The sequence below is a fragment of the Ranitomeya imitator genome, chromosome 1 (assembly GCF_032444005.1).
Source record: "Ranitomeya imitator isolate aRanImi1 chromosome 1, aRanImi1.pri, whole genome shotgun sequence".
NCBI lineage: Eukaryota > Metazoa > Chordata > Amphibia > Anura > Dendrobatidae > Ranitomeya > Ranitomeya imitator.
This window is the reverse complement of record NC_091282.1, coordinates 1,056,918,733-1,056,930,892: the sequence shown is the minus strand read 5'-3', so window position 1 is coordinate 1,056,930,892 and position 12,160 is coordinate 1,056,918,733.

Genomic DNA, 12,160 nt, shown 5'->3' with positions numbered 1-12,160 from the left:
ATAGGTTAAATGTATTCATATATCTGTTAAACTCACGGATCCAAGAGTGAGATTCATGAAACTCAGCACATGTTCAGATTGTAAGCTCCATCGGGGACAGCGATGATAATGTGTGCAAACTGTAAACGCTGCAGAATATGTTAGCGCTGTATAAAAATAAAGATTATTGTTATTATTATGGCCATTAACCCCTTCATGACCCAGCCTATTTTGACCTTAAAGACCTTGCCGTTTTTTGCAATTCTGACCAGTGTCCCTTCATGAGGTAATAACTCAGGAACGCTTCAATGGATCCTAGCGGTTCTGAGATTGTTTTTTCATGACATATTGGGCTTCATGTTAGTGGTAAATTTAGGTCAATAAATTCTGTGTTTATTTGTGATAAAAACGGAAATTTGGCGAAAATTTTGAAAATTTCGCAATTTTCACATTTTGAATTTTTATTCTGTTAAACCAGAGAGTTATGTGACACAAAATAGTTAATAAATAACATTTCCCACACGTCTACTTTACATCAGCACAATTTTGGAAACAAAATTTTTTTTTGCTAGGAAGTTATAAGGGTTAAAATTTGACCAGCGATTTCTCATTTTTACAACGAAATTTACAAAACCATTTTTTTTAGGGACCACCTCACATTTGAAGTCAGTTTGAGGGGTCTATATGGCTGAAAATACCCAAAAGTGACACCATTCTAAAAACTGCACCCCTCAAGGTGCACAAAACCACATTCAAGAAGTTTATTAACCCTTCAGGTGCTTCACAGCAGCAGAAGCAACATGGAAGGAAAAAATGAACATTTAACTTTTTAGTCACAAAAATGATTTTTCAGCAACAATTTTTTTATTTTCCCAATGGTAAAAGGAGAAACTGAACCACGTACGTTGTTGTCCAATTTGTCCTGAGTACGCTGATACCTCATATGTGGGGGTAAACCACTGTTTGGGCGCACGGCAGGGCTTGGAAGGGAAGGAGCGCCATTTGACTTTTTGAATGAAAAATTGGCTGCACTCTTTAGCGGACACCATGTCACATTTGGAGAGCCCCCGTGTGCCTAAAAATTGGAGCTCCCCCACAAGTGACCCCATTTTGGAAACTAGACGCCCCAAGGAACTTATCTAGATGCATAGTGAGCCCTTTAAACCCCCAGGTGCTTCACAAATTGATCCGTAAAAATGAAAAAGTACTTTTTTTTCACAAAAAAATTCTTTTAGCCTCAATTTTTTCATTTTAACATGGACAACAGGATAAAATGGATCCTAAAATTTGTTTGGCAATTTCTCCTGAGTACACTGATACTTCACATGTGGGGGTAAACCACTGTTTGGGCACATGGTAAGGCTCGGAAGGGAAGGAGCGCCATTTGACTTTTTGAATGAAAAATTATCTCCATCGATAGCGGACACCATGTCGCGTTTGGAGAGACCCTGTGTGCTTAAACATTGGAGCTCCCCCACAAGTGACCCCATTTTGGAAACTGGACCCCCCAAGGAACTTATCTAGATGCCTAGTGAGCACTTTAAACCCTCAGGTGCTTCACAAATTGATCCGTAAAAATGAAAAAGTACTTTTTTTTCACAAAAAATTTATTTTCGCCTCAATTTTTTCATTTTCACATAGGCAATAGGATAAAATGGATCCTAAAATTTGTTGAGCAATTTCTCCCGAGTACGCCGATACCTCATATGTGGGGGTAAACCACTGTTTGGGCACACGGCAGGGCTCGGAAGGGAAGGCGCGCCTTTTAACTTTTTGAATGGAAAATTAGCTCCAATTGTTAGCGGACACCATGTCGCATTTGGAGAGCCCCTGTGTGCCTATGCAATGGAGCTCCCCCACAAGTGACCCCATTTTGGAAACTAGACCCCCCAAGGAACTTATCTAGATGCATACTGAGCACTTTAAACCCCCAGGTGCTTCACAGAAGTTTATAATGCAGAGCCATGAAAATAAAAAATAATTTTTCTTTTCTCAAAAATGATTTTTTAGCCTGGAATTTCCTATTTTGCCAATGGTAATAGGAGAAATTGGACCACAAATGTTGTTGTCCAGTTTGTCCTGAGTATGCAGATACCCCATATGTGGGGGTAAACCACTGTTTGGGTGCACGGCAGGGCTCAGAAGGGAAGGCACGCCATTTGGCTTTTTAAATGGAAAATTATCTCCAATCATTAGCGGACACCATGTCGCGTTTGGAGAGCCCCTGTGTGCCTAAACATTGGAGATCCCCCACAAATTACCCCATTTTGGAAACTAGACCCCCAAAGGAACTAATCTAGATGTGTAGTGAGCACTTTGAACCCTCAAGTGCTTCACAGAAGTTTATAACGCAGAGCCATGAAAATAAAAAAAAAAAATTATTTTCTCAAAAATGAATTTTAGCCCGCAATTTTTTATTTTCCCAAGGGTAACAGGAGAAATTTGACCCCAAAAGTTGTTGTCCAGTTTCTCCTGAGTACGCTGATACCCCATATGTGGGGGTAAACCACTGTTTAGGCACATGCTGGGGCTCGGAAGTGAAGTAGTGACGTTTTGAAATGCAGACTTTGATGGAATGCTCTGCGGGCGTCACGTTGCGTTTGCAGAGCCCCTGATGTGGCTAAACAGTAGAAACCCCCCACAACTGACCCCATTTTGGAAACTAGACCCCGAAAGGAACTTATCTAGATGTGAGGTGAGCACTTTGAACCCCCAAGTGCTTCACAGAAGTTCATAACACAGAGCAGTGAAAATAATAAATACGTTTTCTTTCCTCAAAAATAATTTTTTAGCCCAGAATTTTTTATTTTCCCAAGGGTTACAGGAGAAATTGGACCACAAAAGTTGTTGTCCAGTTTCTCCTGAGTACGCTGATACCCCATGTGTGGGGGTAAACCACTGTTTGGGCACACGTGGGGGCTCAGAAGGGAAGTAGTGACTTTTGAAATGCAGACTTTGATGGAATGGTCTGCGGGCATCACATTGCGTTTGCAGAGCCCCTGGTGTGCCTAAACAGTAGAAACCCCCCACAAGTGACCCCATTTTGGAAACTAGACCCCCAAAGGAACTTATCTAGATGTGTGGTGAGCACTTTCAACCCCCAAGTGCTTTACAGAAGTTTATAACGCAGAGCCGTGAAAATAATAAATACGTTTTCTTTCCTCAAAAATAATTTTTTAGCCCAGAATTTTTTATTTTCCCAAGGGTTACAGGAGAAATTGGACCACAAAAGTTGTTGTCCAGTTTCTCCTGAGTACGCTGATACCCCATGTGTGGGGGTAAACCACTGTTTGGGCACACGTGGGGGCTCAGAAGGGAAGTAGTGACTTTTGAAATGCAGACTTTGATGGAATGGTCTGCGGGCGTCACATTTTGTTTGCAGAGCCCCTGGTGTGCCTAAACAGTAGAAACCCCCCACAAGTGACCCCATTTTGGAAACTAGACCCCCAAAGGAACTTATCTAGATGTGTGGTGAGCACTTTCAACCCCCAAGTGCTTTACAGAAGTTTATAACGCAGAGCCGTGAAAATAATAAATACGTTTTCTTTCCTCAAAAATAATTTTTTAGCCCAGAATTTTTTATTTTCCCAAGGGTTACAGGAGAAATTGGACCACAAAAGTTGTTGTCCAGTTTCTCCTGAGTACGCTGATGCCCCATGTGTGGGGGTAAACCACTGTTTGGGCACACGTGGGGGCTCAGAAGGGAAGTAGTGACTTTTGAAATGCAGACTTTGATGGAATGGTCTGCGGGCGTCACGTTGCGTTTGCAGAGCCCCTGGTGTGCCTAAACAGTAGAAACCCCCCACAAGTGACCCCATTTTGGAAACTAGACCCCCCAAGGAACTTATCTAGATATGTGGTGAGCACTTTGAACCCCCAAGTGCTTCACAGACGTTTACAACGCAGAGCCGTGAAAATAAAAAATCATTTTTCTTTCCTCAAAAATGATGTTTTAGCAAGCAATTTTTTATTTTCTCAAGGGTAACAGGAGAAATTGGACCCCAGTAATTGTTGCGCAGTTTGTCCTGAGTATGCTGGTACCCCATATGTGGGGGTAAACCACTGTTTGGGCACACGTCGGGGTTCGGAAGTGAGGGAGCACCATTTGAATTTTTGAATACAAGATTGGCTGGAATCAATGGTGGCGCCATGTTGCGTTTGGAGACCCCCTGAAGTGCCTAAACAGTGGAAACCCCTCAATTCTACCTCCAACACACCCCTAACCCTTATCCCAACTGTAGCCGTAACCCTAATCACAACCCTAACCCCAACACACCCCTAACCACAACCCTAACCCCAACACACCCCTAACCCTAACCACAACCCTAATTCCAACCCAACTCTAAGGCTATGTGCCAACGTTGCGGATTCGTATGAGATTTTTCAGCATCATTTTTGAAAAATCCGCGGGTAAAAGGCACTGCGTTTTACCTGTGGATTTACCGTGGATTTCCAGTGTTTTTTGTGCGGATTTCACCTGTGGATTCCTATTGAGGAACAGGTGTAAAACGCTGCGGAATCCGCACAAAGAATTGGCATGCTGCGGAAAATACAACGCAGCGTTCCCGCGCGGTATTTTCTGCACCATGGGCACAATGGATTTGGTTTTTCATATGTTTACATGGTACTGTAAACCCGATGGAACACTGCTGCGGATCCGCAGCCAAATCCGCACCGTGTGCACATAGCCTAATTCTAAAGGTATGTGCACACGCTGCGGAAAACGCTGCGGATCCGCAGCAGTTTCCCATGAGTTTACAGTTCAATGTGAACCTATGGGAACCAAAAATCGCTGTACACATGCTGCGGAAAAACTGCACGGAAACGCAGCGGTTTACATTCCGCAGCATGTCACTTCTTTCTGCGGATTCCGCAGCGGTTTTAGAACTGCTCCAATAGAAAATCGCAGTTGTAAAACCGCAGTGAAATGCGCAGAAAAACCGCGGTAAATCCACGATAAATCGGCAGCGGTTTAGCACTGTGGATTTTTCAAATCCGCTGCGGAAAAATCCGCATAGGACCAGAATACGTGTGCACATACCGAAACCCTAACCCTAGCCCTAACCCTACCCCTAACCCTACCCCTACCCCTAACCCTAGCCCTAACCCTACCCCTACCCCTAACCCTACCCCTAACCCTAACCCTACCCCTAACCCTAACCCTACCCCTAACCCTACCCCTAACCCTAACCCTAGTTCTTACCCCAACCTTAGTGAAAAAAAAAAAAATTCTTTATTTTTTTTATTGTCCCTATCTATGGGGGTGACAAAGGGGGGGGTCATTTACTATTTTTTTTATTTTGATCACTGAGATAGGATATATCTCAGTGATCAAAATTCACTCTGGAACGAATCTGCCGGCCGGCAGATTCGGCGGGCGCACTGCACATGCGCCCGCCATTTTGGAAGATGGCGGCGCCCAGGAAAGAAGACGGACGGACCTCGGGCGGCCAGGTAAGTATAAGGGGGGGAGATCAGGGCACGGGGGGGCGTCGGAGCACGGGGGGGTGGATCGGATCATGGGGGGGGTGGATCGGAACACGGGAGGGAGGATTGGAGCACGGGGAAGGATTGGAGCACGGGGTGAGGGATCGCTGTGCGGGGGGGGTGGATCGGAGCACGGGGGGGGTCGCTGTGTGCGGGGGGGGATCGGAGTGCGGGGGGGTTTGATTGCAGCACAGGGGGTGTGATTGGTGCACGGGGAAGCGGACAGGAGGATGGGGGAGCGGAGCACAGGACGGAGGGGAGCGGACCACAGATCGGGGGGCTGGGGGGGCGATCGGAGGGGTGGGGTGGGTGCACATAAGTGTTTCCAGCCATGGCCGATGATATTGCAGCATCGGCCATGGCTGGATTGTAATATTTCACCAGTTTTTTAGGTGAAATATTACAAATCGCTCTGATTGGCAGTTTCACTTTCAACAGCCAATCAGAGCGATCGTAGCCACGAGGGGGTGAAGCCACCCCCCCTGGGCTAAACTACCACTCCCCCTGTCCCTGCAGATCGGGTGAAATGGGAGTTAACCCTTTCACCCGGCCTGCAGGGACGCGATCTTTCCATGACGCATATGCTGCGTCATGGGTCGGAATGGCACCGACTTTCATGACGCAGCGTATGCGTCAAAGGTCGGGAAGGGGTTAAAGTCTATGTGGACTGGTGAGACTGGGATGCAAATTGAAAGGCTTACAATTTGCTTCTGTGCCTGCCAAGTTTTTTGATTGGTGATACATTTTTATAAAAATGGTGACTTTTTAGAGGTCTTTTAATTGGTTTGCAAGCACATCTCTTCGCGTGAAAAAAAAAGGAAGAGAAAAAAAATAAAAACAACTAGGATGACACCAAAGAAAATAATTGTTCTTTTTTTTTTACATTTGAATGTGATTGCGAAATCCACAGATAAAACTAGAGCAGAAGTGCAGTAATGCATGTCATCTACACATGACTTTATCTACAAAGCAACAAAAAGTTTCAAAAAGAAAGTGTCTTTTTTGTCTTGTGGGACTAAATATTAGCTAATGGAGTCTTTATTTTTACAAAGGCTCTGGGCTACTCTGATTATCTTGGCCTCTAATTGAGTCATCTGAGATTAATTTAAATAACTAAAGCAATAAGATATTTCTCTAAAAATAAGTTTTATGAGATAATATGGACCATTATAAGGTGTAAAACTGCCTTTAAAAAAATGAGATAGTTTTATATCTGGTGTCTAACTTTGGGGCTTGTGGTTGTTTGCTTACTGTGTATTGCATCTTTTTATACTGGACCTTCTTTTAGAGATTTATCATGTAGTAGTTAGAGTTGATCAGAAACATTAGAAAGGTAAGTCTCACATATACTGACATATACTGATCTTGCTTTCCTTTTAGTGCAACATATTTCATGAGTGGAGGGATGCATGCTAACATGGAGGCATATGTAACGTGGTTTGGGGTGGTAGCCATGAGTGACATACTTGTCTTCCATGTCCCACCGTGCTACATGAAAATGAGGGTCCTGGCTGGGTGTGTGTTTTCTTGTTACCTGGGTGATATACCTCTGCATACCACCTGCAGCCATTGTTCTTGGCAGGCCAGGACCAGATGTCACGGACATGAGCCAGGGAGACCAGAGTCCAACAATAAACTTCTTTTTACTGATCTGTAACTTGTTAAGAACTATGCACATCAGATAATAGCTACAATGCTTCACAAATGTTTCACTTGCATTAAACAGGCATGGGCACTTTTCATTTACATCTAATGTCACTTCTCTTTCCTTGCATTTCACAATCCTACTTCTCGCGACAGTCCAGCTAACTCTTATGAGAAGCTCCTTCTTCCCCTGTGAGAACCACATGGGTCGAGGTGTAATGCTACAGCCCCTCAAAGCTAGTCTCAATTACCAACTGACTAATAAGGACCCCGCTGCTTGAGGTATGTTGATATGACTCCTCAATATTATATTGAAAGTCCATTGCTCTCAGTGGGAGAATTCATATCCCAGTGTGGTGACCACAGCTTCTTTTCACTGTGTACAATTGTTCACTAGCATCCTTCTGATGCATTTCCCTCTGCTTTAAATCCTCTTTAAGGGAGCCTTCTGCTTCCCTCCTATGCAAAGTTCCATACAGTTTAAATGGCTTCACTGGTATGATTTCCAATCAATAAAATGTCTCTTCATGTTTCTTTGGTCATTGGGACATAATGTCCTTCCTCTTCGCACACAACACACCTGTACATTCCAGTCTGCAAGCTATTTGACCTTTGGTCTTTCACTACTGAATGCTAAGCCTTTTTCTGTCTAACTACCGGGAAGCTGCTTCCTGTATTCCTATATCATCCCTCCAATTCTGGGCTAGTCCCAACTATTAACTTTATCTGGACACAACAAGTGTTTTCAAATTACAAACAGACAAAATTACATTTAAAACCAAACAATGCATTATGTTCAAACATTGTATCTTCATGGTGGAATGTGGGCAGCACCTCTACTTCCTTACACATACAGTAGAAATGGATTCCGGCAGACCTTTCAGGTTACCGGCAGATCCCAGGAACTTGTCACTGATTTATGGATATGGGCATTTTACTATTACATCTCTGAGAATATCATGTTTTCTTGGTCTTTAGCGCTTGTAATCCAGTAAAATAGCATGGGATGCACTTGTGGAAGATGGAGATATTATCATATCTTAGGTATTGTCAATGGCCCCTGGAATCCTCTAATTCTGAGATTTGCTTTCTATAAACATTTTTCTTAATCCTATCTATTTCATTTAAAATACAAAGTGTCAAGCAGCTCCAAGTAGTCTATATATCCTGTAAATATAGGACAGCTTATGAAAGTATTCTGTTGGATTTACTGTTTCCATGGTAAGCTATGCAAGCTGTGATTGGGCATGGATGCAATGTGGAAAGGCTTTATGAAAAACTAGTTATCTCAGATTTGCAAGGACAGGTGGTTGTGATTGTTTTTAAAGGTATCTGGGATTGTTCTCCACTGAATCTTTTCTTGGTTCATGTCATGCAAGAGACTTATCTACTGTGAAGCTAAAAAAGATGCAGTAGCTGGTATAGAGCTTAAATCAGGTACATCTGTACTTGGAAACCACATGCATATGCCTCTTATGATCCTTTTATAAACTAGAAAGGAATTTCCACTTTACTAAAATTGTTTTGAATGGAATCACAATGGATCACATGTGGATTACCCTTCCAATGCATTCTGTCCTATTCTGCAATGTATTGGTGTCATTAAGCATCGCTGTCTGAAAGAGATTTTATTATTTTTCAGGTTCAATGTCTCAACACAGCATTTCCTAGAAGACAGTAAAAAGAAAACTGATTTTCATTATGGCTTGTAGAAAACTATTATGAAGAAATATTACAACTACAGTAATACTACATTGTGAGCATATGTTTTAGAATTCTGTATATTTAAGCTCAATTGCTACCATTTAATTTTTAAATAGGAGTTAAGATCAACAGTAATATTTGCTATTTAATGCGTCTGTGTTGTAACAATAAATCCTAACTCCTCCATATTTCTTCATATTTTATTGGCCTCGGAGGTGATGTTGTTTTATTTTCACACCTAAAGAATGAGTGTGACATATACCCTGTAAAAGTGATTGATCTGAAATACATATGCCACAAAATAAAAAATCATCTTATCACAAGCCTCAACCATTGTGGCTTAAATTAAAAAACAGACTTGTAAAATATCAATAAAATCAAGAATCAATCAGATAATATAACCTTTTAAGGTGCTTCTTATACTGGCATATCATCATTTCTTATAAATAAATTAGAGTCATTATTTAAATTACCTTATTTTTCGCATCTGATTATAAGTCGCACCCCCAAATTTGTTGAAGAAGAGAAAAAATAATTTTATGTTAAATGGGGGTCTGTCTTATAATGCCAGTGTCCGTCTTACAAATCATATATATGTCCCTCATCCTGGTATCTATATAACGAGGCACATAGCCCCCCCTGTGCTGGCACATTGCCCCCCTGTGCTGCTAGCACACTGCCCCACATCTCATCCTGGATATGGCCCCCATCAGTATAAGCCCCCCTGCTGGCAACCACATGGCCCCTCCTCTCTCTATATGCACCCCTGCTGGCACGCACATGGCCCCCCTCTCTCTATATGGCACGCACATGGCCCCCAGTCACTACATGCTCCCTGCAGGCACACACATAGCCCCCAGTCACTGCATGCCACCCTGCAGGCACACACATGGCCCCCCCAGTCACTACATGCCCCTTGCAGGCACACACATGGCCCCCAAGTCACTGCAGGCACACACATGGCCCCCCAGGCACTACATGCCCCCCTGCAGGCACACACATGGCCCCCCCAGTCACTACATGCCCCCCTGCAGGCAGGCACATGGCTCCCCGTCACTACATGCCCCTTGCAGGCACACACATGGCCCCCAAGTCACTGCAGGCACACACATGGCCCCCCAGGCACTACATGCCCACCTGCAGGCACAAACGTGGCCCCCCAGTCACTACATGCCCCCCTGCAGGCAGGCACATGGCCCCCCCATTACTACATGCCCCCTGCAGGCACAAACATGGCCCCAGTCACTGCAGGCACACACATGGCCCCCCCAATCACTACATGCCTCCATGCAGGCACACACATAGCCCACCCGGTCATTCTATATGCCCCCCTACAGGCACACACATAGCCCCCCAGTCACTACATGCCCCCCTGCAGGCACACACATAGCCCACCTGGTCACTCTATATGCCCCCCTGCAGGCACACAAATAGCCCCCCCAGACACTACATGCCCCCCTGCTGGCACGCACATGATAAAATAACAAACACTTAACTCACCTTCTGATGATGGCTCTGTGCTTCCAGCTCCTCGGTTGCACTTCCTGTTTCCCAGGCATCAGATCATGTGACCTGGGCACACAGTGATGACATCACTGTGCTGTGCCGATCACATGATCGGATATCGGCACAGACACAGAAAGAGCCACGGGAGAACTGGGAGCATGGAGCCATCATCAGAAGGTGAGTTAAGTGTTTGTTATTTTATCATGTGTGTGCCTGCAGGGGGGCATATTCATGATGGGAGGAGGGGGAGTGCAGGCACATGTAATATGCACTGCTCCCCTGTCAACCAACTCAGCGTGGCTTCAGCACTGAGGTGATGGACAGTGGGTGCAGTGAAGATTACATGAGGCTAATGAGCGGGAGCACAGGACCTCCCAGAGCCCACTCCAGCCCCCTGACACCACTTCAGAGCCGCCCCCCATCCTCTACAGCACAGCACATCACACAGATTCGTATTATATCACGCACCCCACACTTTCCCTCAAAATTTGGGGGAACGAAAGTGCATCTCATAATCCGCAAAATACGGTAACCATTATTTTACCAGATATTGTTGAACTATATAGTTTTGGTAATTTATAAAAATGGCAACACTAAATTACAAAGAAGAAAGTTTAAAAATATTGTATAAGGAAAGTTACAACTGTACATAATACTCTAATATTTACATATAGAATGGCAGTGCATATAAGCCAGGTTCATATATATCTATTACACATGTAAAATTGTTTTATACTACTTACTATATATGTACAACAAATAATCATTATTATTTTATCACACATTAGAACTAGACATAAAAAAACAGTTATCTTCTCTATGGATTCGTCCAAAAATGTAATTTACCCTGATCCACTAAAAATGTCAAACTGGTGAATTCATGTAGCTTCAAAAGAAATGCAAATGCTGTTCCTTTTAATCCACATAAGTCCAGATAATTATATTTGTTTAGTTAGTGAGACAGGGGTCAAGCATTTTTCAGGAAAGGGATCATTACTCCTGAGGATCATTATTGCACTTGTAGAGTAATTAATTCAATTCCCTTGAAGTATTGCTCTATTATGTGGTACCCAATGGAACAAGACATCATTCTTTTTATGTCAAACTCATATGGAATCCAACAGGCAAAAAAAGTGAAATTTCTATGTATGAAATCATGAATCGTGCCTAAAGAAGACTATGGAAACTGTATAGCTCAGAGGTTGTATGCAGCTAATACGCTAATGTGCATGAGACTTTAAATACGCTAATGTGCATGAGACTTTAAATACGCTAATGTGCATGAGACTTTAAATACGCTAATGTGCATGAGACTTTAAATTTTACTGACATTAGTGTTCAGAATTGATCAAATGCTGTAGGACTTCTTTCATTAGTTTAGAATATTAAAAGTCTATGTCCACATCTGCAGTTTTTAATCTGTTGTTTTTTGCAAACTTGCTTAACTTTTCATATTTAGAGATGAACAAGCACTAAAATGCTCAGATGCTCATTACTCGAACTGAGCAATTCAGATGCTCATTTCGAGTAATGAGTATAATGGGAGTCAATGGGAAATGGGAGCATTTTTCCAGCAGATCCTACATGGTGTTCTGGGGCAGTGAAAATATTGAAATGGATGGAAAAAGTGTTGAATGGAAGAAAAACAGCATGGGGAAAACCCCTGGAAGCATCTCTGACTCCCAGATTGCTGCTGAGAACAATTGTGTCACACTTTTACTCCACTTTAAGAACTGACAATAAAACATTTAAAATCAACGAGAAAGTGGAGTTTACAGGAAAAAAAGGATAAGAGACATTCCGTCCAGTATAATGACTTGTATACATGTATATAATGCAA